Genomic DNA, 24,971 nt, shown 5'->3' on the forward strand with positions numbered 1-24,971 from the left:
TAGGCCTGCAGACTGCTTCTACAGACATTAGTGAAAGAATGGGTCGCTCTCAGGAGCTCAGTGAAGTCCAGCGTGGTACCGTGATCGGATGCCACCTGTGCAGCAAGTCCAGTCGTGAAATTTCCTCACTACTAAATATTCCAGTCAACTGTCAGTGGGATTATAACAAAGTGGAAGTGACTGGGAACGACAGCAACTCAGCCACGAAGTGGTCGGCCACGTAAAATGACAGAGCGGGGTCAGCGGATGCTGAGGGGCAACTTTCTTCAGAGTCAATCACTACAGACCTCCAAACTTCATGTGGCCTTCAGATCAGCTCAAGAACAGAGTAGAGAGCTTCATGGAATGGGTTAGAGCAGAAACTGTGAGCCAGGCCTTCTCGTCCAACATCAGTGTCTGACCTAACAAATGCGTTTCTGCAAGAACGGTCAAAAATTCCCATAAACACTCCTAACCCTTGTGGAAAGCCTTCCCAGAAGAGTTAAAGCTGTTGTAGCTGCAAAGGGTGGGCTGACATCATACTAAACCCTATGGATTAAGAATGGGATCTCACTCAGGTTCATGTGTGTGAAGCCAGACGAGCGAATACTTTTGGAAATAGTTTAGTTTGACTCTAAAAATCACTTAAAAGAGGCAAAAATGTCTAGAAATAAGTAAAATAATCTTACAATAAGCTTAGAACAATCTCTAAATGAGAAATATCAGATGGTTTGATTAGATTTAAGATAATTCCGCTTGTCGAGATCCCCTTTTCTGCAGCATACATCTATCATTTTTTGCACTCAATCAGTGCAGCAGAGTGCTTGCTTTTCATATTCGCTTCCAGAACTGCTCACAGTTAAATGCTGACATAAATCTTTAGAAGAAAGTATTCAGAGATCTGTCATTCTTCATTAACAAAAAACTAAGATATGCTGTATTATTAGGGCGGCACGGTGGCGTGGTGGGTAGCGCTGTCGCCTCACAGCAAGGAGGGCCTCGGTTCGATTCCCCGGCCGGGCGGCCAGGGTCCTCTCTGTGTGGAGTTTGCATGTTCTCCCCGTGTCTGCGTGGGTTTCCTCCGGGTTCTCCGGTTTCCGTCCAAAGACATGCAGTCAGGCCAATTGGGTGTGCTAAATTGTCCCTAGGTGTGAGTGTGTGAGTGACTGTCTGTGTCTGTCTGTCTGCCCTGTGATGGACTGGCGACCTGTCCAGGGTGTATCCTGCCTTCCGCCCGAAGACTGCTGGGATAGGCTCCAGCTGCCCCCCGCGACCCTGACGGAGAAGCGGCTTAGAAAATGGATGGATGGATGGATGGATGCTGTATTATTTCTCCTGATTGAAGGAACAGCTGATGTTAAAAGACTTTGAGACTTTTCCTTTGGGTTGGAGTGACGCCTGAAACCACCAGAGGCCGCCAAGCTACCAAAGACACAATATCTTCTTCCAGAGATGCTACAGTCACTGTTACACTGACGTGGTCATGACAAAATAACCTACATATTCGCTGGACTCTGCCATGCCTGCAGACTAAGTAAGGTCATTTATTTTACATTAAAAAAAAAAAAATCTAACTAAAGTGTTTGACAAACTGAACATATGTTCATTAAATAAATGACCTGTTGTCTTTAAGGAACTGGTTTGCATGATATAGACAAAATAAGTATTGAACATTTATATTTCAATTAATAATTTATTATTTTATTGATATATTCCTTCAACAAGTGAACTTCATGGTGAAGTCAACTCTGTTTGAATGGAAATGTGGCATAATCAAGTTCACAACAGTTTCCTTTTTGAGTGTAAACGAAATATAAATTATATAAAGTATATAGGATTAAGTAATTAAGTATTACTTAATATATCATTTTAAGTATATAAGAATTCTCATAATATTTACACTTCAAAGGGGAATTCCAACAATGTATCAAAATTTGCATACAAAAGTCATTCAGAGTGGTTTGGTGTGAAATGGTTAACTGTAGAGAAACGTAGACTCGGGTGTCTTTACAGTGGTGGTGATAGGAACCAGGGGTCACCATGACAACAACACAGATAGATATTTTATTTACCATCCAGAACCACCAGTGAACCTACTCGAGTCTGAGGTTTATATGGAATGTTGATGGTAAAATAGTGACAATAAAATGTTTTATTTCGCTTTTTGAGGCATTAACGCTTCAGACGTTTGGTTCCCATCACCACCACTGAAAAATGTTTATCTAGATCAGAGCATTTCACACCAAACCACTCTGAATGACTTTGTTCACATCTTAACCATTTAATTATGCAGACATTGAGGAAATCGGTGTAATTCCCCTATAAAGGCCAGTTTTCCAGAGATGTCCAAGTCTAAGGCCCAATCCCATTTCAGCCCTTGCCCCTAACACTTAGCCCTACCCCTCCGTTTCACGTCTAGGGGTAGGGTTGTCCCGATTGTTGCTGAGATGGAGGGGTAAGTTAAGTGATACTTTTTTAATCCCACAACCGGCGAAATTCCACCTCTGCATTTAACCCATCCATGAAGTGAAACACCACATACACACTAGTGAACACACACACACTAGGGGGCAGTGAGCACACTTGCCCAGATCCACGGCGCCTGGGGAGCAGTTGGGGGTTAGGTGTCTTGCTCATGGACACCTCAGTCATGGACTGTCAGTGCTGGGGATCGAACCGGCAACCTTCCAGTCACAGGGCCAGTTCCCTAAAGCTGAAGTTTTGAATGGACCACGAGCGCTGATGCTTTCCAGTCTCCTTCAGATAAAAGGCAAATGTCAGTGTGATGTACCATTATAGCTGTAGTCTGGAGACAAAGCAGGAAAACACGCCCTGATTAGTTTTCCAGGCTATTTTAAATATGATTCACCTGGCCTGTCATGTGACACATAAGTGAGATCACCACAGCTGGAGGTGGCATGTTGGAAATGGCTGGAAAACCTCGTCTCGTCTGTTTACGTAAAAGTTGCTGAAGAAAACTTGACGTATCCGGTTCTTGAAGGGTTGTCCCATTTCATAGGGGGAAGAGTTCAACCACTACTACTAGTAGCTCAGTTTCAAGGGGTAGGGTTACACTCGAAAAACAAGGGGTAGGGGTATAACGATAAGAAATGGGATTGGGCCCAAGTCTAATCTTGGACTGAACTGCAGTGCCAGTGGTGAATCATCATTGGAACTTTTTCTGGACCCTAAGCGTAGTTAAAAGCTGCCTCTCCACTGTGAAATATTTCCCTTCATAAAGTCCCCCAATTCAGCCAGCTCTGCCAGCACAGCAACTTTCATCTCAGCTCCACCTTAAAAAGCTCTTCATGAGCGACCGCTGCTTCAGACGAGGGCAAGCTCGAGACCATGTAATTACATGTGGTTCAGAGGGAAAAAACGTTCGTGTGTGCCCATGAAAAAGAACAGATGCCGCATGGGAGCCAGCACATCTGCACAAGCAGGCGCGCCGGGGTCACTCTCACCCCCCACCACTAAACCACATCTGCTTCATATGTGCCACTCTCTCTCGACCGGCCGCGACCGGCCAGGCAGCTCCACGACTGTAATCATTTATAATATCTCCGTTCCTCTGCGCTCATTGTTTTATTTCAGGGAAAAATGATTCATTGGGTAACATCGCATTCTTTTAACTGCTAGTTTACTCCCAAGACTGTAGAGAATCCAGAGGTTCATTAGGTTCCACATGTTTTCAGATATTTTAAGTCTAAAGAACGTCAGTGTGCTAGAACAGAATATTAGTGAGGCACTTTTTGAATAATATATGAAGTTAATGGAGTGCGTAGAGCAGGCTTTGTTAATATAATGCTACGTTTAAATCTAAAAATACCTACCTAGGGACTTCATAGCACATTCTCTAAGGGAAAATAAGTTAAAACATCCTCCACAGAACAAAATTATTAATAATAATAATAATAATAATAATAATAATTTTACATACCACTTTTCATGCCGGAGGCAGCTCAAAGTGCTTCACAGACAGGTGATAAAGCTTAGTTATACAAGAAATCATTATTTTAGAATCAGAAGAAAATGGAAAAAAAGATCAAATTAGAAGATAAAAACCACGAGATGTAGAGTTTTAAACGCTGAGCTAAAGAGATGCATTTTAGATGCTTCTTAAAAGTGAGCACTGAGCTTGACTGTCTAATAAAAGGTGGTCTGAGCTCCACAGTTTAGAAGCAGAAAAACAAAGAGGCCTCTCCACGTTTTCTGCATTTTACAGAGGGTATTTAAAGGTCACTGTAACGGGGAGCGAGGTAGCGGACGCAAGTGCGGAGGTAAGCGACTTTTATTGAGGGCAAATCCAAAATCAGGGTCATAACGTTCCAGGGTCAAAGAGCCAACACGAACAGATTGAGGGTAAGACATGATAAACAGCTGGTTACGGCAAACAACACCAACGACCAGCGAAAACAAAGGGCAAGCACAGGGCTTAAATACACAGGGGCAACGAGGGACAGGTGAAAACAATCAGGGGCGGAGTTACAAAACCAAAACAAGAACACATGGACAGGACTGGGAGGGGCCAACCGTGACAGTCACTATCTGCAGATCTTAAAAGTTACATTCAATTAATTAATTTTTAATTAAAATGGACATTTCTCTAAACACCACCACCACCACCACCACCACAAACACCAACTATTATTAATAATAGCACTTTTCATGCTGGTGGCAGCTTAACAAACAGGTGGCAAAGTTAAATACAGTAATACAAAAACAAGAAATTATAAGTACTAATTTAGAATCAGAAGACAATGACAGATCATATTACCTTCTTATGCTCCTGGGTATATTTTCTGATACTATATCTGAATTTACCTGCCTAAGGCAAATTATTCAGTAACTGCATGAAATAAATTTAAATTATTGTTTTGGTTTTTTTTTTGTAAAATCTCCCCTCAAATTAACAGTACATGTGTTTTATGATCTCCACATATCACAACATGCTTACAATTCACTGCTGAAAGCCAAAAATCTCCGACGCTCTTTGTGTTATTCTCTAAAAGTGATGTTTCCAGAGCAGATCACTGAAGAGACGTCGTCTGTTTATAGTTTAGAGCCCAGAATTGGGGAAAAACGGCTCGACTTTCAGTAGAAAAACAAAGTTCAGCTTCTTTTATTATAAGGGTTTAAAATGACGTCACCGTCTATTAGACTGGAGAGAAGAGCTACAGCCTCACACGACGCCCAGCTTCTGAATGGAGCTTATGGAATATGAACGTTATGAAGAACAGCCACTGGTGGTTGGATAGTGTAGTGGTTAACACCTCTGCCTTCTACACTGTAGACTGGGGTTGCAAAAAACCCTACACTATACCAATAAGAGTCCTTGGGCAAGACTCCTAACACTGCCTTGTCCTACCTGTGTAAAATGATCAAATTGTAAGTCGGTCTGGATAAGAGCGTCAGCCAAATGCCGTAAATGTAAATGGTGGTTCCAATGAGTAAGAAAGAATAAAAATAAACACCATGAGACGTGGAGTTTTAATTAAACGCAGAGTTAAAGAGATGCATTTTTAGATGTTTATTAATGACTGAACACTGAGCTTGATTCTCTAATAAAAGGTTAACTGAGCTCCACAGTTTAGAAGCAGAATAACAGAGAGTCTCTCCACGTTTTCTGTATTTTACAGTTTTTGTAGACAGTCAGTATCTGCAGATCTAAGATCTCATGCTGGAACATAGACACTCTGTGATGTAAGCGGTGCTTTAAGGTCATTTAGAGCCTTAAAATCTATCCTGAACGATACAAATCAGTCAGTGCAGCTCTTTTAAGATGGGAGTGATCCGAAATCTCGGTTTTGCCTTTGTTAGGATGCAGACACCGTTTGTACGAGTTGTAGACGATGTATTGCTTTATTACGCAGTTCAGGAAGATCATTACAGTGATCAACTCTGCTTGTGACAAATGAACAATAAACAAGATGTGCCATAACTTTTGCACAGATGATATTTTGTTTTTTCTCAAATATTTTAAATTTAGTAAATAAACTGTAATTGTGTACTAAAATGTGCAGAAGTGTGTTCAACAAACATGAAATTTGATCATACCATTAACAAAACGATCACACGGTGTTGTATGAAGGAAATGGCATTGTACTGAACTCTAAACATAATGCATTTAATATAAAGCCCCATTTCCAAAAAAAAGTTGGGATACTGTGCAAAATCTAAATAAAACCAAAATGCATTGATGTGCAAATCATTTATGCGCTATATTTAATTGAAAAATGGTGCAAAGACAACAAATCCAAATGTTGAAACTGAGAAATGTTGGGGTTTTTTTTGTTTGTTTTTTTATATTTGCCCGTTTTAAATTTGATGCCAGCAACATGTTCCAAAAAAGTTGGGGTGGGGGAACAAAACGCTGGTAAAAGTTACGTAATGCTAGAAAAAAAAAAAACCCTGATGTTTGATTGGCAACAGATCAATAACATGATTGCATATAAAAAAAGCATCTCGGAGTCTTTCAGAAGTGAAGATGAGGAGGGGTTCACCACTCTGTGAAAGACTGCACACACAAATAGTGCAACAATTCAAGAATAACATCTCAACATGAAATAACTTTTGCTTTTCATCATCTGCGGTACATATCACAAAAAAAAAAAATTGATAATCTGGAGAAATGTCTGTATGCAAGGGACAAGCTCAAAAACCAATACTGACTGGACACGATCTTTGGGCCCTCAGGCGGCATTGCACTAAAAATACTGCATTAAAAAGACAAGGAGTGTAGTGTGAATCACTGCATGGACTCAAACGCTTCTGAAAAAGACTGCTGAAGTTTTTAAACATTGTGTCCACTCACTGTCCACTCTGTTAGACACTCCTACCTTGTCGGTCCACCTTGTAGATGTAAAGTCAGAGACGACAGCTCATCTGCTGCTGCACAGTTTGTGTTGGTCATCCTCTAGTCCTTCATCAGTGGCCACAGGATGCTGCCCACAGGACGCTTTTGGCTGGATATTTTTGGTTGGTGGACTTCTCAGTCCAGCAGTGACACAGAGGTGTTTAAAAACTCCAGCAGCACTGCTGTGTCTGATCCACTCAGACCAGCACAACACACACTAACACTGAGAACGATCCACCACCCAAATAGTACTGCTCTGTGAGGGTCCATGGGGGTCCTGACCACTGAAGAACAGGGTAACAGAGTATCAGAGAAACAGATGGACTACAGTCTGTAACTGTAGATCTACAAAGTGCAGCTATACAGTAAGTGGAGCTGATAAGATGGACAGTGAGCGTAGAAACGAGGCGGTGGTCATGATGTGTCTGATCGGAACAGACAGACAGACAATAAATGAGAAGAGAAAGATGAAGGTGACTTCCCATCTGAAACCAAACCTACACCTGGGTCTGATTTAGTCATTTCTGAACAACAAAAAACAGAAACAGTAGGAGGTCACAGTTCAACATCAGTTTGACCAAATTCCCCAAACTGATGAGTCACTGACCTGCACTAATATCTGATCCTTGTCTCCATTGTGTTAGCTTAATGCGCTAAGACAACCCGGCCTAGCCAAGCATGCCGTCTGAAACAACAACTTCTTGCATGCCATGTTCTCAGCAAAACCCTTCATGGCGGTAGAAATTCAGCCGTTTCAGATGTGTTTACACCATGCTGGGGCTACAGAGCCAAGCGAGGTGAATCAAGTGGCCTATGCCGGCCTTTTCCTGTAACTACTGATGCACCGGTAACTTCAGTCACTCACTTCCACTGCACACTTCTATATATTAACCAGCTCCCCAGTCCCGTCCACACGGTATCCAGCCTGAAAGATAAAGAGAAGATGCTTACAGTACCTATGTTTTATTTTCAGTGGCATAAAATACATATTAATATAAATACCTTTTGTTTTACCCTTAGTTTTTGAGCATCTACTGCCGTTACTTGAGTAGTGATGGCTTATTAGAGTCACAGATCACATCAGTTAATCAAATAACAGCCGTAGAACCGCTAAAGTGTGCCAACAAAGCAGTGAAAGGCAAAACTTTATGCTTACATCATACAAGTCACGTGCGTAACCCTAAGGAAGAAAAACCTGGCCCAAAAGCTTCTGTCTGAACTGCTTATTTAAACAGCAGCAGCTTGAAACGGCTCAGGAAAAAGTACTATAATTTTGTGGAGAAGTGAAATCACTCCAGATCCAGCAGGCACTGCAAAATATTGCTTACTTTTACCAAACTCTGTACAACAAGGTTCAACATTTTAAAGGTTTAAGAAGGTTCAGAATCTTAAACTGTATAAAACGGTGTAAACAGAGTGCATATATTTGTTTATTGTTAAAGCATGAAGCAATAAATCAACCAATCAGTGAGTCAGTCAGTCTACCTGTCTGTGTGTCTGTCCATCTATCTATGTCTGTTGATCCATTTGTCTGTCTACCTGTCTGTCTACTGGTCTGTCTACATCCGTCTACTGGTCTGTCTGTCTGTTTATGTCTGTCAGACAGATTGATAGACACAGTCTACTTATCTGCCCATCTATGTCTGTCTATCCGTCTGCCTCTGTCTGTCTGTCTGTCTATCCGTCTGCCTCTGTCTGTCTGTCTGTCTGTCTATCCGTCTGCCTCTGTCTGTCTGTCTGTCTATCCGTCTGCCTCTGTCTGTCTGTCTGTCTGTGTGTCTATCCGTCTGCCTCTGTCTGTCTGTCTGTCTGTCTGTCTGTGTGTCTATCCGTCTGCCTCTGTCTGTCTGTCTGTCTGTCTGTCTGTCTGTCCGTCTGCCTCTGTCTGTCTGTGTCTGTCTATCCGTCTGCCTCTGTCTGTCTGTCTGTCTGTCTGTCTGTCTATCCGTCTGCCTCTGTCTGTCTGTCTGTCTGTCTATCCGTCTGCCTCTGTCTGTCTGTCTGTCTGTCTATCCGTCTGCCTCTGTCTGTCTGTCTGTCTGTCTATCCGTCTGCCTCTGTCCGTCTGTCTGTCTGTCTATCCGTCTGCCTCTGTCCGTCTGTCTATCCGTCTGCCTCTGTCCGTCTGTCCGTCTGTCTATCCGTCTGCCTCTGTCCGTCTGTCTATCCGTCTGCCTCTGTCCGTCTGTCTATCCGTCTGTCTATCCGTCTGTCTATCCGTCTGTCTATCCGTCTGTCTATCCGTCTGTCTGTCTATTTATGTCTGTTTATCTGTATCTCTCTGTCTCTCTACTGGTCTGTCTGTCTGTCTGTCTGTCTGTCTGTCTGTCTGTCTGTCTGTCTGTCTGTCTGTCAAGTCTGTCTGTCAAGTCTGTCTGTCAAGTCTGTCTGTCTGTCTATGTCTCTTAGATGCATCATGATGCGGACGTGGACGATTCTGAATCGATTCACAAACTTCAAATGATTTCAAACAATGATTTAGATGGGTGAGAATACTTTTGGCAATATAATGTACTTTGCTTCAAAAGTACTAAGTCCTCACACAGAGAGAAAAACAAAATCCTGTATAGAAAAAAAGACGCATCAAGTTGCATCAATAATCGTTTTAATCGTTTCGTTGTCCTTGTGTCTTACTGCCCACTCGTGTCCTTCATCGGTTCATGCTTTAGCCATTACGCTTCTGATTTTAAAGTAAATTCCCCATTAAACAGATTTCTGCCTCTCCTGGTTCCTCTGTCAGATTGAAATTGGGTGGGACTGTATTGGAAGAGCCTGACGTCACATGATCTCTGAAACCAATCAGAATTAGGGCTGATCCTTCATCAGCTATCCCTTATTATAGTTTGCTGTACACAAGTGACTTATAGAAAATGTACTTTAAGGGACTAAAAATAAAAACAGCAAAAATTAAACTTGAATATCTTAAAGGTTCATGAATTCAATCATCTTTGTAACTTCCTCTGCGGTTTGCTTCCCAGCCAGGGTGGAGTGTGGAAGACGAAAAATTGCTTTTGCTAGAAACAATTCATTTGCAAATAGAAGTTCTTCGAGCAAGGAAAAGGTCGCTTATCACTGACTTCTCTTCAGGATGTATAGGCAGATTTATAGCCTGTCCCCTTTTCTTGACCTCAGGTGAACTTAGAGGAGACCAGCTGACAAAAGACCAGCTAAAAACCCGTTACCCAGCTTATACTGACCACAATCTGCACAAAAAAAGAAAATGGTTTTATATAGAGCCATGTACACAAAGAACTCGTCATGATTCACAGGTTCTTTGCATCATGAAGGGGTTCTTCAGACTGATCAAGAATGTGCTGTAGACAGGGCTGGGCGACAAAACGACAACGATAGAACTTTTCCTCGATAGAGCGATAAGGAAGGTTTGATCATTTTTTGGTATACACCATTCTCACCCTTCCACATGCTAGCAACAGCCCTGGTGGCACTTTCCACTGCAAGGAAAGTGACACTACTCTGCTGTCGCCAGGAGAGGGCGCACTTCTGAGGTTCTCTGGGGGGCGGTGACAAATGACGTCAAGTGATAAAAGGGTCATCAAATATACTTTAGCACCGTGTGAAACGAATGGCGGCGTGAAGAGACACTTTAAATGTAAGTACTGAGTTTAAACTGACTCGAATAGCGAACGATACAAAAGTAAAAAAAAAAGCCAGTGTGGTTTGAAGCAGAACTTACGCTAACGTTTCGTTTTGTTTTAGGGAGCAAAGAGCAGACCGAGAGAATCATCTCCAGCTCTAACAAATAAATAAATAAATAAATAAATAAAAAGCTAAAGTCAAAATTTCTGGATCCAATCTTTAAAGAACTTCAAACAAACTTGACAAAGCTATGTTTCATTGCGCAGCAGTAAGGGCGGGAACAGCGGTGAAGTGGCGCAAACAGGAAAACCGCCGTAGAGCAGACGGTCTCAAGGGGTCTACACAGCCTAGACCGCATCCTTCGAAGGATGCACTATAATAGAGCATTTTAGAGCTCTTTTGGTTTTCATTTCGTTGACTAACTGTTAGATTAAGTGACCCTTATTAGTCCCACAACGGGGAAATTTCACCTCCACATTTAACTCGTCCATGAAGTGAAACACCACATACACACTAGTGAGCAGTGAGCACACTTGCCCAGAGTGGTGGGCAGCCCAATCCGCAGCAGGGAGCAGTTGGGGGTCAGGTGTCTTGCTCAAGGACACCTCAGTCATGGGCTGTCAGCTCTGGGGATCGAACCAGCAACCTTCCGGTTGCAAGGCTGGTTCTCCAACCTCCAGCCCACGACTGTTGTGGCTCTATGCTGCTTTTTTTTTTTTTATCACATCTAATTATCAGACCGATTCAATACTCAAAGAGCAGCTACCGTCTAGATAATTCTCCTTTTATGTCAAATTAAAAATATTCATGTATGTTAAGAGATTAAAGCTTATTTTTTGCTGGGTTTTTTTAGCCAGTCCCCCAAAGCACATTTTCAAAAGCCACTTGTCATCAGTCCAGATGTCCATGTGCTTCTAACAAAGGACAGCGGCCATGGAGGGAAGGCTCCCCAGCTAGAGAGCATCCTTTGAGGAAACCACATGACAATACATCACAGGCTATGAGAACAGCGTGCACCAGAGAACAGGGACATTCTGCTCAAATACGACTACGTAGGAAACTCCACTCACAATGCACTTTGTACTATCAACCCCCCCACACCAAACGTATTTAAGACCCCAACTCACGAGAGTTTTCATAGCTTCGGTGCTTCTGGAATAAAGGTAGAACGGAAAAGAGGATTCCTTTGAGATTAATTATGGACTGACAGAGTGTTTCCTGTTGCAACTGGGGCTAGAGATCATTCAGCACCATCTATTGTTCTAAACTGAAATCATAGCGAGTCGTTTACCAAGTTCCTCACCCGAGAACAATGCCTTCTGCGGCGGGCATTGTGTCTGAGAGAAGGTGGTGATTCATTATTGTATGAATGTACTTTTTTAGGCTGTTTGAGATGACATGAGCACAATACACACACAAAATGATGGATCAAGGTAGACAGGGTTAGAATAATACTGACGTTTGAGATTAAATGGGAAAGATAAGCTTCAGGCTGCAAAGCTTAGGCTGTGCCAGTGGTTCCTGGGGTGAGTTAGACTTAAAGTAGTACCACAAACCAAACGTCTGCCTAATATCAGAGAGTCTGGGGTGTTTTGGGTCTTAATGTGGCAAAGAGCTGCGACGAGAGGGGGACGTCTGATGGACATGCAAGATTCCAACGACTAGGCCAGGATTCGGCAACCGTAATGATAAGAAGGGCTATTTTGTCCCGTTTCGACAAAAATCAAACCAGCTCTGGGGCCACAACAATTTACATTTATTTTATCAGTGTAATGTTTTAACGTCTTGACCGTAACTGTTTTATTGTGCTAATGTACTAATATAGGCTAAAAATAAGGGTCATTCTACAGAAACGACCACTTTTCTCTCTCTCCATTGGAGTCACTGGTGTTACTGATCGTCACTGGTGTTACACAAAAGAAAAGTAGCACCAGAGACGTTTTTAATGAACAATGCATTTTACAAAACAGCTGCTGGAAAGCATCAAACCACACACTGTCAATCATGGAACATCCACTAAAATCTGAAATTTAATCCATTTAGATTCTATTTTTCCACAATCACCTCAGAATAAAGTCGATCACACCAGTGACGTCAGCCAAAGGCTTCAGATCATGAGCTGAATGAGAGAATCTCTGAGAACTGAAAGATACAGTGGACTCACCATGAGCTTTGCTTTATAGACGAGTGATGTCATCGGTGTGACTTATTTCAAAATAAGACTTTATTTTAACGTGGTAACAAGTCCTGGGGACTTTCATTACATATTTTATAATATTTGGCATTTGATTTCTTTATCTAATTTAATTTATATATTTCACATTCACGTGTAGATTATTGTAGTTAAAATTGCAGAAAATTGTTCTTCAAAATATGGCCTCAGCCTTTACACATGACTGTGAGGATGAGCTCTTCTGGTTTGCTTGGAGTTCAATATGATTGATTTAAAAACCAAAACTGCTAAATTGAGGCTCAAGAAGGTGTAATTGTTAAAATAAAACATATTAGGGTTACAATATTTTTCAAGTGTAATATATCTGTAGGGACACAAATGTTTCTGTAGAATGACCCATTAATGAAAACAGACTTTTTTCTCTGCTAGAAACTTTAGCTCAGCTATAGAAATGTTTCACGAATCTCCAGCAGGATAATTCTACACTAAAGTAGAATGATTTCTTGTAAAACGTCTTTTGACATTTGCCTTTTTGGTGGTTAATATTTTACACATAGTTGCATGTATAAATGCAACTGAGCTTGTCCATTCCTCTCTAAAGTCTCGATGTTTTTCTCAAATCTTTCTCTTTGCCATTTCATTACCTACTCGTTCGCTGAGATTGTTGTCTGCATTGCTATGTGACCAGAGGCCTGCATGTCAGTCTTCAAGGTTATAGGTTGGTGCATTAGCACTTATACATTAATTCCAGTAATTCCAAAGACCATTTATTCTTAAAACTGTGTTAGGACTGTGTGTTAGAACGATCAGCAAATCTTTATTTTATAGAGTTATTTTACTGCAAAATAAGGTTATTTTGTATTCTAGAGTCACATGTTGCCAACTACTGCACTAGGCACAAAAACAACAACGAGAAGGAGGAGAAGAATGATAGCAACATTTTTACATTTATACAGTTACATCCCACAACTTAGTAAGGTGTGGGAATAAGATAATTAAGCCTTTACCACAGCTCAATACCAGATGGTGAACATATATCGGTCCGCTGACTTAATCAGGTTGCCCCCCCGCTGACTAATTTTAAATCTTCTTAAATAGATTTTAAATACAGATACTTTTATTTTGGAAAATAAACTAAAGACAAATATTACAAACAACTGGGAGGATCTGAAATGGTTTTTATAAAAAGTGTTGTTGCTGATTCTGAGGACTGCAACCTGAGGAACCATCAGCACATGAGCTTTCCGATGAGTGAGAGTAACATACTTGACTAAGTTTACAGCAACGTGAGGGGGGCCTACAGGGCTGTGCCTCAGCCGCACTTCAGACAGTCCGACCACATCTCCGTGTTCCTCTACCCAGCATACAGACAACTCCTCAAGCAAGCACTTCCAGTAAGTAAGACCATCAAAGTTTGGAATGAAGAAACTGACTTAGTGCTTCAGGACTGCTTTGACAGCACAGACTGGGATGTGTTCAGAAATGCTGCTGTGAGAGAGGACTGTACTGTTGATCTAGAGGACTATGCTTCTGGGGTAAGCAGCTACATCACCAGTTGCGTTGAAAGTGTTGTCCCTACAAGGCGCTGCAGGAAATACCCCAACCAGAAACCCTGGATAAACAGTGAAGTTCAGCCCATGCTACATGCCCACCATGCTGCATTTCCCTCAGGCAACACTGAAGATTACAAAAGGGCCAGATATGACCTGCGTAGATCTATCAGAGAGGTCAAGAGACGGTGTAGGCTGAAATTGGAAGGCTACTACACCACCGCAGACTCCCGGCATATGTGGCAAGGACTACAGCACATCACCCACTACCAACAGATGAGCAGGGTGGTCACAACCAGCCACACCACACTACCTGATCAGCTAAATGGTTTTTATGATCGCTTCAAGGCCCTCAACCCTGGCTGACTGAAAGACATTATGGCCACACAGAACACATCACTCACTGTGTGCAGGACCTCGAAGAGAATAAACCCATGGAGAACAGCCGGCCCAGACAACATCCCTGGGTGTGCACTCAGGGTTTGCTCATCAGAACTGGCTGGCATGTTTGTGGACATATTCAATCTGTCCCTCACGCAAGCTTTTGTGCCATCCTGCTTCAAGTCCACCACCATCGTGCCCCTTCCAAAGAAAAGCATTGTGACCTGCCTAAATGACTATCGCCCTGTTGCACTCACCCCAATCGTGATGAAGTGCTTCGAGAGAATAGTCATGACTCACATCCAGGAGACCATTCCGAACACTATAGGCCCTCTTCAGTTTGCATACCGACGGAACAGGTCAACAGACGACGAAAAGCTCCTCACCCTCAGACTGACACCTGCCCTCTGTAACTGGGTGCTGAACTTTCTATCAGATAGACCCCAGTCAGTCAGAGTCGGCAGCCGCACATCCAGCACAAGAACAGTCAGCACAGGGGTCCCACAGGGCTGTGTGCTGAGCCCACTTCTGTACACACTGGTGGAGATGAAAGTGTACAGGAAGGAGGTGGCTGAGCTGGTGAACCGGTGTCATAACAACAATCTTTCCTTGAATGCAAACAAGACCAAGGAAATGATTATTGATCCAAGGAGGAAACAGGAGCTGCACACACCCCTGTTCATTGGTGAGACAGAGGTGGAGAGGGTGAAGACCTATAAATTCCTCGGCATCCACATCAGTGAGGATCTCACCTGGTCTCACAATACACACCTCATCATCAGGAAGTCCCAGCAGCAACTGTACTTTCTGAGGAGACTGAGGAAATTTGGCATGCCAGCCAAAATTCTCAGCACCTTCTACAGGAGCACGATCGAGAGCGATCTTCCCAGCTCCATCATGGTCTGGTATGGAAACTGCACTGCTCAGGACAGGAAGGCTCTCCAGCGTGTGATCAAAACTGCCCAGTCCATCTCAGGAGCAGCTTTCCCCTCACTACAGGACATTTATCACGCTAGGGTCATCAGGAGGGCCCACATCATCACTCTTCACACTCCTACCTGCAGGCAGACGCTACAGGAGTGTGAAGTCCAGGACTACAAGACTGACCAACAGTTTCTATTCACTGGCCATCAGGCTGGCGAGCACCTCACTTACTACCTCTTCCCCCCTCCCACTCTGAACTGGTTTAACCTCGCACTCAACAACTGCACCTTACCTGCACTGTACTGCTGCTGTTAGAACAACACTGTTTACATCTATTACTACACAGAACAACATTGTTTACTGTTTACATCTATTACTTGATGCACTTTATGAACAGCTGCTCTATATATTTGCACATATACGTGTAACTTTAATTTTATTTCAACTTTGCACATACTGTACATTTTTACTTTGACTTTTTACTACTGTTTTTAGAGTTATTCTTATATTTTCTTTTTTTATTCTCTTAAGATTATATTTGGTGAATGGAGGAACAGCAAAGTAAGAATTTCATTGTACAGTGTAACTGCCTGTTCTGCTGTGCACATGACTTGAATTGAAAGATTCAAACTCTTGAATCTCGAGCTAGATTAAATGATTTAGTAATTTACAAAAGATAACTAAAAAAAGCAAGAAAGGAAAATCAGGAAATTGGACTACGAGTGAAAATGAGTGATAATTGGAATTTTGTCTAATACTCTGCTTAAACACCTGTGGGCCGAGCAAAATGCCAGTGGACCACCAGCTTTGCCATCGGTGGGCCAACAGCGGCCTACTATACTCTTGCTATCAGGGATAATGCATGTTCTCATTTGCATGCCTAACCAAGTTGTGGCCATGCACTGGGATCTCGTTCCCACACGTTAATACGGTGTGGCCACGCGTTATTTTTATTTATACGGGATGTCACCAGCAGGGCTTCGTATGACAAAGATTTTCCCCTAAACATTTGTCATGTGTCGTTATTTAAGAGTCCTCACCAAGATAACATCACATTATGCAGTTTAAAAATAAACTTGCAACGTTGGGATTTTACACTGTAGCGTTACAAATGCAAATAAACACAAATAAACAAATAAACACTTTAAAGAATGTAGAAGCATCTGAACATGGCGTTACCAGAGCCAGTTTAGAAGGAGCCTGGCCACTCCCTATTCCTCCTGTTATATCAAAAACAAGACAGCTAATCAGCAGAGGGCGCCCACGAGTGAGTCCTCAATGAATGGGAGTGAATGGTTTCTAATCACTCGCCCAGAACTTTCCTTTAGTTTTAGAAAGTAGAAGGATGTATTTCACTAACAAAAATAAAGAAATCTTACCGAAATATGTATCTCCTTTTTCTACAGCAAACAGGTTTTGGGCAGCAGGAGGCGGGCTTTACTGCTAGAGCCTAATGACTGATTGGCAAGTGGAGCAGCTCATTGGCTGTTTGCGCTCACTGATGTCATGAATATACATGAGGCGCCGTTTTAAACTCATAGCTCGAGTTTAAAAGCTCTTAAAAATATAACAGCTGTGTTAAAATGTTTTATGCTGTTCAGGAAATGGTTGCATTCTTTTACATTAAAAATGTTTAAGCATTTATAAACTATGATTTTGCTCAAATGCTCCATATCAACCCCTTCATGTTGGACTCGCTTGGGAGCGCCCTCTAGCGTCTGAGAAAACCAGACAACATTACAGAGAGGGGTGATTCTCCTCTCTACAAGTTCTCTGGTGTTACTCACAACCATACTAATTAATTTAACTTCTTAATTTGAATAAGAAGCTGACTTCGTCCTTTACACAGGTTTAAGGTTATAGTTTTATACATTTACTGCATTTGGCTGACGCTCTTATCCAGAGCGACTTACAATTTGATCACTTTACACAGGCAGGCCAAGGTGGTGTTAGGAGTCTTGCCCAAGGACTCTTATTGATATAGTGTAGGGTGTTTACCCAGGTGGGGGATTGAACCCCAGTCTACAGCATAGAAGGCAGAGGTGTTACCCACTACACTAACCAGCCACACTCACACTTATACACTCACCGGCCACTTTATTAGGTTCAATTGCTTGTAAACACAAAAAGCTAAATCACCTAATCACACAGCAGCAACTGACCAACCAAAATCTCTGAGAAATGTTTCCAACACCTTGTTGAAAGTCTGCCACAAAGAATTAAGGCAGTTCTGAAGGCAAAAGGAGGTCCAGCCTTTTACCAGCAAGGGGTACCTAATAAAGTCTTATCTATGTTACGTGCAATAAATCTGGTATTAAAGTAGAATCACAGAACAAAGTTCAAAAGTTCATGTGTGGGAGTATCTGTGTCTTGCCAAGGTTTGCATGAAATAAATAATTTAATTTTAATTTAAAACTGCCAGTAAATGATTTTTTTTTTACCATTTCTGGAGGCCAAAACTCAATCGTCACCGGCACAGGCCTACCAACTATAAATCATTGTTCTTGTGTGATGTGTGGAGGTAGGTGACTTTAAAATTGGACATACTGCAAACACACACCTGCAGAGAACGATGGAAACAAGCCAGCATGTCTTGCTTTCTAGCCAAATGCATCAAAGAAAAAGCTTTTCATGCAGTGACAGGGAGATGAATGATTAACCAGTTAACAGACAATTAAACAGCTGTTCAACCAAAGCTTTAAAAAATATCAAATTTCATTTTTGTAATTTCCAATAAACACCAGTCCTTACTTGGGTTTATCATTGAAGTAGAGGAATATTTTGAATTGTACACTTGAGCATGCACCAGGCAACTGAGGCCTGCTATAGAGGCTTAAAGAAAATTGTACAGCAGTTTGTGGATATCACACACAATTGTGAGAAATAAAAGAGAAGGATGTGGTGGACAGGGACAAATTTTACAGGAGCTATTTAGGTGCACTGTGCTGGTGGTTGCATAGCTGGTAATGAATAGTAAATAACCTTTGAACTTTAGAATAAAGATCTTTCAGTAGCATTTTCCCCATCAACTTTTTTGATTTTGGTCATACAACCCTGAGTATGTAGTGATCAGACTCTTGATTTAAACAAAGTCTGGTTCTAGTCATTTGGGTTTTGAGCTGTTTGCTCTATATACACACACACTCACCAGCCACTTTATTAGGTACACCTTGCTACTAAAAGGTTGGACCCCTTTTGCCTTCAGAACTGCCTTAATTCTTCATGGCAGACTTTCAACAAGGTGCTGGAAACGTTCCTCAGAGATTTTGGTTGGTTATTTGAGTTCCTGCTGCCTTTCTATCATCTGGAACCAGTCTGCCCGTTCTCCTCTGACCTCTCACATCAACAAGGCATTTTCGTCCACACAACTGACCGCTCACTGGATTTCCTCTTTTTCGGACCGTTCTCTGTGAACCCTAGAGATGGTTGAGCGTGAAAATCCCAGCAGATCAGCAGTTTCTGAAATACTCAGACCAGCCCGTCTGGCACCAGCAACCACGTCACGTTCAAAGCCCCTTAAATCCCCTTTCTTCCCCGTTCTGATGCTCGGTCTGCACTTCAGCAAGTCGTCTTGACCACCTCTACATGCCTAAATGCACTGAGTTGTGGCCATGTGATTGGCTGATTAGGTACTTGTGTCAACAAGCAACTGAACAATGAATTGAACAATTGAATTAAAGTGGCCGGTGAGTGTATGTAGACATTTATGTGAATTAGTGTACAGAATGCATCAGCAAATAAATTAAGCTAGCTAGCAGGCTAATTTTAGAGTGACACAAAATGGCCTTAAAGACGATTAAAGTCATGTTTTTTTTTTTTTATAAATGGCTCCAGCTGTCCCTTAAGCAAAGGAATTAAAACTAAAACCAAACTTCAGTTGGTTCCTGTTTGGGTCAGTTCTTGGTTTTGAATGTGTAGTCAGAAAAGACCCTTAAAGAGAATACTTTATTAAACCTTCCATGAAATGTGTTTGTTACGTAGCGTCCCATGAGTCACTTATCTTCAATATACTGTGAAAGACTGTCTTTTCAAAGAAAAATTGACCATTGCTGGTCACCACCAAAACCAGCATATCACTGCTGTCAGAACAAAATGTCGTATCTCCATTTTGTTTTTGACAATTTAAAAATGCCTTTTTTCCTTTACATTGTAAGTTTCACAATGAATGGATCAAGAGAAACCGCCCAAAATAACTTGGAAAAAACTCTGGTTCCATTGACTATTTGCATTACGTTACTTTTTTTCCTCTTTTCTCGATCTACTCTGAGCCAATGCAATGTAATTTTTTATATTTATGGTATTTGGCTGACACTCTTATCCAGAGCGACTTACAATTTGGTTGTTTTACACAGGTAGGCAGAGGTGGTGTTAGGAGTCTTGCCCAAGGACTCTTACTGGTATAGTGTAGGGTGCTTACCCAGGGGGGGATTAAACCCCAGTCTACAGCGTAGAAGGCAGAGGTGTTAACCACTACACTAACCAACCACATTTTGATGCGCACTGTACGGTGTACATTTGAATGACAATAACGTCTGTCTAAGTCCAAGTCTTACATTAAAAGTACAGTAGGTTTTTTTGCTTCTCCTGTAAAGTTATTTCTTTGGACATACAAGGTTTTCTTCTGACAACAGCAAAGTATTATGTTTTAGATGCTGGGCAACTAGTATGACAATGCTGGAGTGACCTGCTAAACTATTTATGGCATTTGGCAGACGCTCTTTCCAGAGAAACTTACAATTTGATCATTTTTATACAGGTAGGCAAAGGTAGTGTTAGGAGTCTTGCCCAAGGACCCTTATTGGTATAGTGCTTGTCTAAGCAGGGGACTGAACCCCAGTCTACAGTGTAGAAGGCAGAGGTGTTACCCACTACACCATCACAACCACATAAACCAATACCAGACCAGTATTTCTGAGTGCAGGGGGTTGTTTTGCTGTTATCTTTGTTAAATAACTTTCAGGACTGGTACACAATCTTGTTCTACCTGTATTATCTGGAATAAAGATCTTCTCTGTTGTGATGTGACACATTGTTTCATCTTGGAAATTAAAACGGATTGACTTCTCTGTCACTTCAAGATTATGCTGATGGTTAATCTGACAAGTTAGGCCTTCTCTTCTAACCGATAGGAGAGCTTGCTTAGCTCTACCTACCGGATACTGTCCCATAGAGAAAAAGAAAATCTGATTCTGAATTGTTTCTACATGCTGTTTCAAGGACTTTGTTGCCATCTGAAACTTAACAATGCAATCCAAGTAGTATAGAGTTTAAATACAAGCATAAGTCTATAGAATAAAAATGAACCAAAAACTGCAGATGTTTTTACAGATCATTGGGCATCTCTGGAGGCCTAAAAGGCCCCGAGAGTTCCACTCTGAGCTATACCATTACTCATATCATTAGTCATAACAGCAACATCATCCCAATATGATTTATTCATCTGTAATCCAGGCAGGTCATTTGTTTGGGTTTTGGGAAACGTTTTACGTTCTCTGCTGAGTCGTCACAGCTGGATGTGCGTGTGCTTGAGCTACGCAAGTGTAATTTCAGGGTGGGCTGAATTCACTCTGATGCTAAGAATAATGTCTCTGACAATCATTTACAGCCAAACGTACGTCACCTCAACTCTCACCTATTGCTACACATACAGACAGACACGTGGCCATCCACCACTTCCTCCTGTTTAAACCCTCTTCCGTCACTGCAAGCCTGAATCTTCACACATGATATAAATAGACTTGCATTTGTGGTTCCTGATCTCTGTATGACTCATTGTTGCCTACACTCTAAAAAGTGATTGTGTTTTAGATAGATGGACTGCTATTATCACGTTGATTGAACTTTCTGTCCATTACAACTAAATAAAATGTGTTCTAAGAACTTCAACTTGAATTTGGACATTAAAACTTAAAATCGCTTGTTGGACTAACGAAAAAAAGGCGTTAGCACTTGCTCATCTTCGGACTCTAGATGAGATCGGCCATCTTGCTCCTCCTAATACCTCTTCAGATCCTTCTGAAGTAAAAGTGACTGGAACCAAAACCTTTCCATTCAAAAAAGGTTGACGGCACACAAACATAATTTTAACACTGACATTATGTAGTTGTCACCGTTACGCTAGCTAGCTAGCTAGAGTTAGCTGTCTTAGCTGAAAGCTATGCAAGTTAGCCGTTAGCTAACTGACTGCTGCGCGGCTTTTTGTGCCCGAAGGCATTTCTAGTTACAGTTAACTAACCTCCAAAAGGCATTTTTATAGCTATAGTTTAAATAAAAGTCCACATTGGGTCAACTGAATGTTTTAGAGTTAGCTAGCATATGTAGCCGCGTATAATGTTAAAATGGTGAATGGCACATTAAACATCGATTTGACTTGTAGCTACCAAAACTAGCTAGCTGGCTAACGTTACCCAGGATAGCGGTTCTAGTTAGCTAGCTAGAAGGTAACTGATATCAGTCGGTTCCTGAACAGTTAATACACTTTAAGTAAGTATATCACCAGCCATCTAGCTGAGTTTACACGTAGCTAGGTTAGCTGGCTAGTTTTTCGCAGTTCATGTCCGTGTCTTTGTTTTTTTACTGTCTTGAATGTTTATAAGCGAGCGTTAACGAGAATAGCAGCGTTAGCTAGTTAGCTATCTGGCTAGCTAGTGAATAAATGTCCATCTCAGTGTGGACGAACGGTTTGCGAGGAAGCTCCGTGAGGTTGTGTAGTGTTTTCCTCCAGAGCTGAGGTAAATGAAAGGTCATTTAGAGTAAGAAGTGCTTGTGAAAAGTCTTTGTTAGTAGTAGTGTGGCAAGATTTTAGGGACTGGAAGCAAACGAACTTGGGTTCTGCTTTCAGCATGACTGCGAACACCTCCTGTCTGTTTTTCACGAGCTGTAGGCCACGAGTCCTGAGCTGGTTTGTAGAGATTCCTTAAAGAGGTACCCCGTTGATTTGTCTCTATAATTCAATTGTTGAGATGTAAGCAGAGAAATACTGACTGTAGAGAAATTTACAGACTCAGATTTCTTTACAGTGGTGGTGATAGGAACCAGGGGTCACAGGAGTGCGTTCACATGCACTCCAATCCTAATCGGATTTCTGCAGTCAAATAATTATTCAAATAATCATGTACAAAACACCATACTCCGAGAAATCCGATTAAGAAATCTGATAAAGATTAAGATAAAAGAGACTGGATTTTAGCTCGGTAATCAGATTTCAGTGCATGAAAACTCTTACTCTGATTTCTTTCGGATTTCTTAGCCTGCGCATGTGCAGAACAGACTGCTGTGCCATAAATAAGCAGGCAGCTCTGCCGTGGGTGACATTGAAACCAACTACATTCGCAGTGAAGTGAAGGATTTAATTCTTCATCTTCTAGATGATGCATTATTTTCAGGTAAAGTGGTGCGAAAGTGGTTTAAAAAAAAAAAGTGAACTCAAAATGAAGTTTGAGTTTTACGTCACATCGTCTTCTGTGAGTTTATTGGCTGGTTGCAAAGCAGAAATCTGATTACTGCCTGACTCATGTAGCCCCGGAGCTTTACAGTATCTGATTACTCAAGTACATGTAAACACCTTGATTGGATGATTTCTGCAGTTATCGGATTATTAACTGCATGTAAATGCGCTCATTGTCTATAACACAAATTGTAGACAACTTGATTCACCAGCAGTGAACCGAAACATGTCTTCTGAGTTTTATGTGTGATGTGGACGATGGAAAAAATATGGTCTTTGGGGACTATTTCACCTTATGACACCCTGAATGTATTTCTCTGCCATGAACGAAATATATGGTTTCAAAGCAATCATAAAATAATGTCTATGGCATCAGGCAACATTCACTTCAGGGCATTATAATGCACTTGTAATGAGCTTATTAAGCCTTAACAAGCCATCAGTTGATAATTAACTGACTGTGCATTACTAGATTATTATGTATTATTCAGGGTAAATAAAGTAAAAATAAATAAATATTTCACTCTATAATCACTTGCACATCTTAGCTGCCCGTTATTATGCCCTTTTTGCTTATTAATACACTATTAAGCAGTAACTAGGGTGAATTAAGCATTTTCCAACGCACTCGTAATAACATGCTGTGGTTACTGCTTCCACTACCACTACATTTACAGCATTTAACAGACGCTCTTATCCACTTACATGAAGTGCTTTGTCTATCTAGAGAAAGTATCTTTGCTAGTTACCAGTAGGTTAGAGAGATACGCGGGTCCTGAGCCCAGATACTGCTAATTAACTGCACTATTTAACACACAAACAAAAGTGGTCTGCAAAACCATACTAGTTACTACTTAATAAAGTAGTACTGGGCAGACAGTTGATTGCCAACTTCTGGCTTGTTATATGCCAACTACAGCCTTGTTAATGCTTAACAAGTGCATCACATGGGTTTTAAAAAGCTCCCCTATAATGATGTGTTAATGGATCTTTTTTATTCCCCAGTAAAGTCAGACTTTGTCTTGTTATTGTCCTGGGACTTTATGGGAACATCAGACTGACCCTGGAACAGCTCTGGAAAACGGAACAAAGGTGCCATCCTGTCTGTCTGAAGCTAAAAGGCACCAGGAACCAATTCTCTTTATGAAAGATGTATGAAGGGTCACACACAGCCTGCCGTCATGACCAATAAAGGTTATAGCCCTACAGAGCAAAGCACTGAGATATTTCTTTCTGAGTTGATATTGCTCATACCATCTCACCATTTTCAAAATGAAAGAGTCTACAAACAAACACACCCCAGCACTTAGAGGAAAAGCTCTCTGGAGCAGTTTCAGCTCTCAGTCTGGGCTGAGGAGGTGCTCCTTCTATTGGCTTTACAGGCTTTTACATGTTTATTTCAAGATCTGGCTATAAATGAACTGAAGATCAGCACAAGTCAACTCATGAATCAGGCGTCATATTACAAAAACTTCGTAAGTCTGAAATCTTATTTGTTTTGTCACCATGGTAACTTGAACTGAATTTAGGATCAATGGTCAGATTTCAGTCTCTTAAATTCATAAACTGATCATTAACTCCAGATAAGAACAGTATTACAGAAATATATTAACTAGACTAAACCTCCCAAATTGTCTCCTAACTTTCAGATAAACTCCAGAGCATCTTAACTTCTGTTTTTACCATCTGTTTCTATTGTTTTATGCAGTGTCCAGCAGCACAATTCACTATAACATAACGTCACATTTACTTACACTGAAGACAGTGCTTTGACTTGTGAGGGTTTTTTTTTTTAAACGGCGTTTGAACATGATCTCCACCATCCGCTCTTATTACCTTTGTGTGTTAATGCCTGATAAAAACTCATCAGATAAAATATTAGTGATGGTGGTGAATAATGAGGAGACTGCTACTGGGATTTTCATGCACAACCATCTCTAGGGTTTACAGAGAACGGTCCGAAAAAAAGAGAAAAATATCCAGTGAGCGGCAGTTTGTGGACAAAAATGCCTTGTTGATGTGAGAGGTCAGAGGAGAATGGGCAGACTGGTTCCAGATGATAGA

Source organism: Pygocentrus nattereri, chromosome 16, assembly GCF_015220715.1.
Source record: "Pygocentrus nattereri isolate fPygNat1 chromosome 16, fPygNat1.pri, whole genome shotgun sequence".
Taxonomy (NCBI): Eukaryota; Metazoa; Chordata; class Actinopteri; order Characiformes; family Serrasalmidae; genus Pygocentrus; species Pygocentrus nattereri.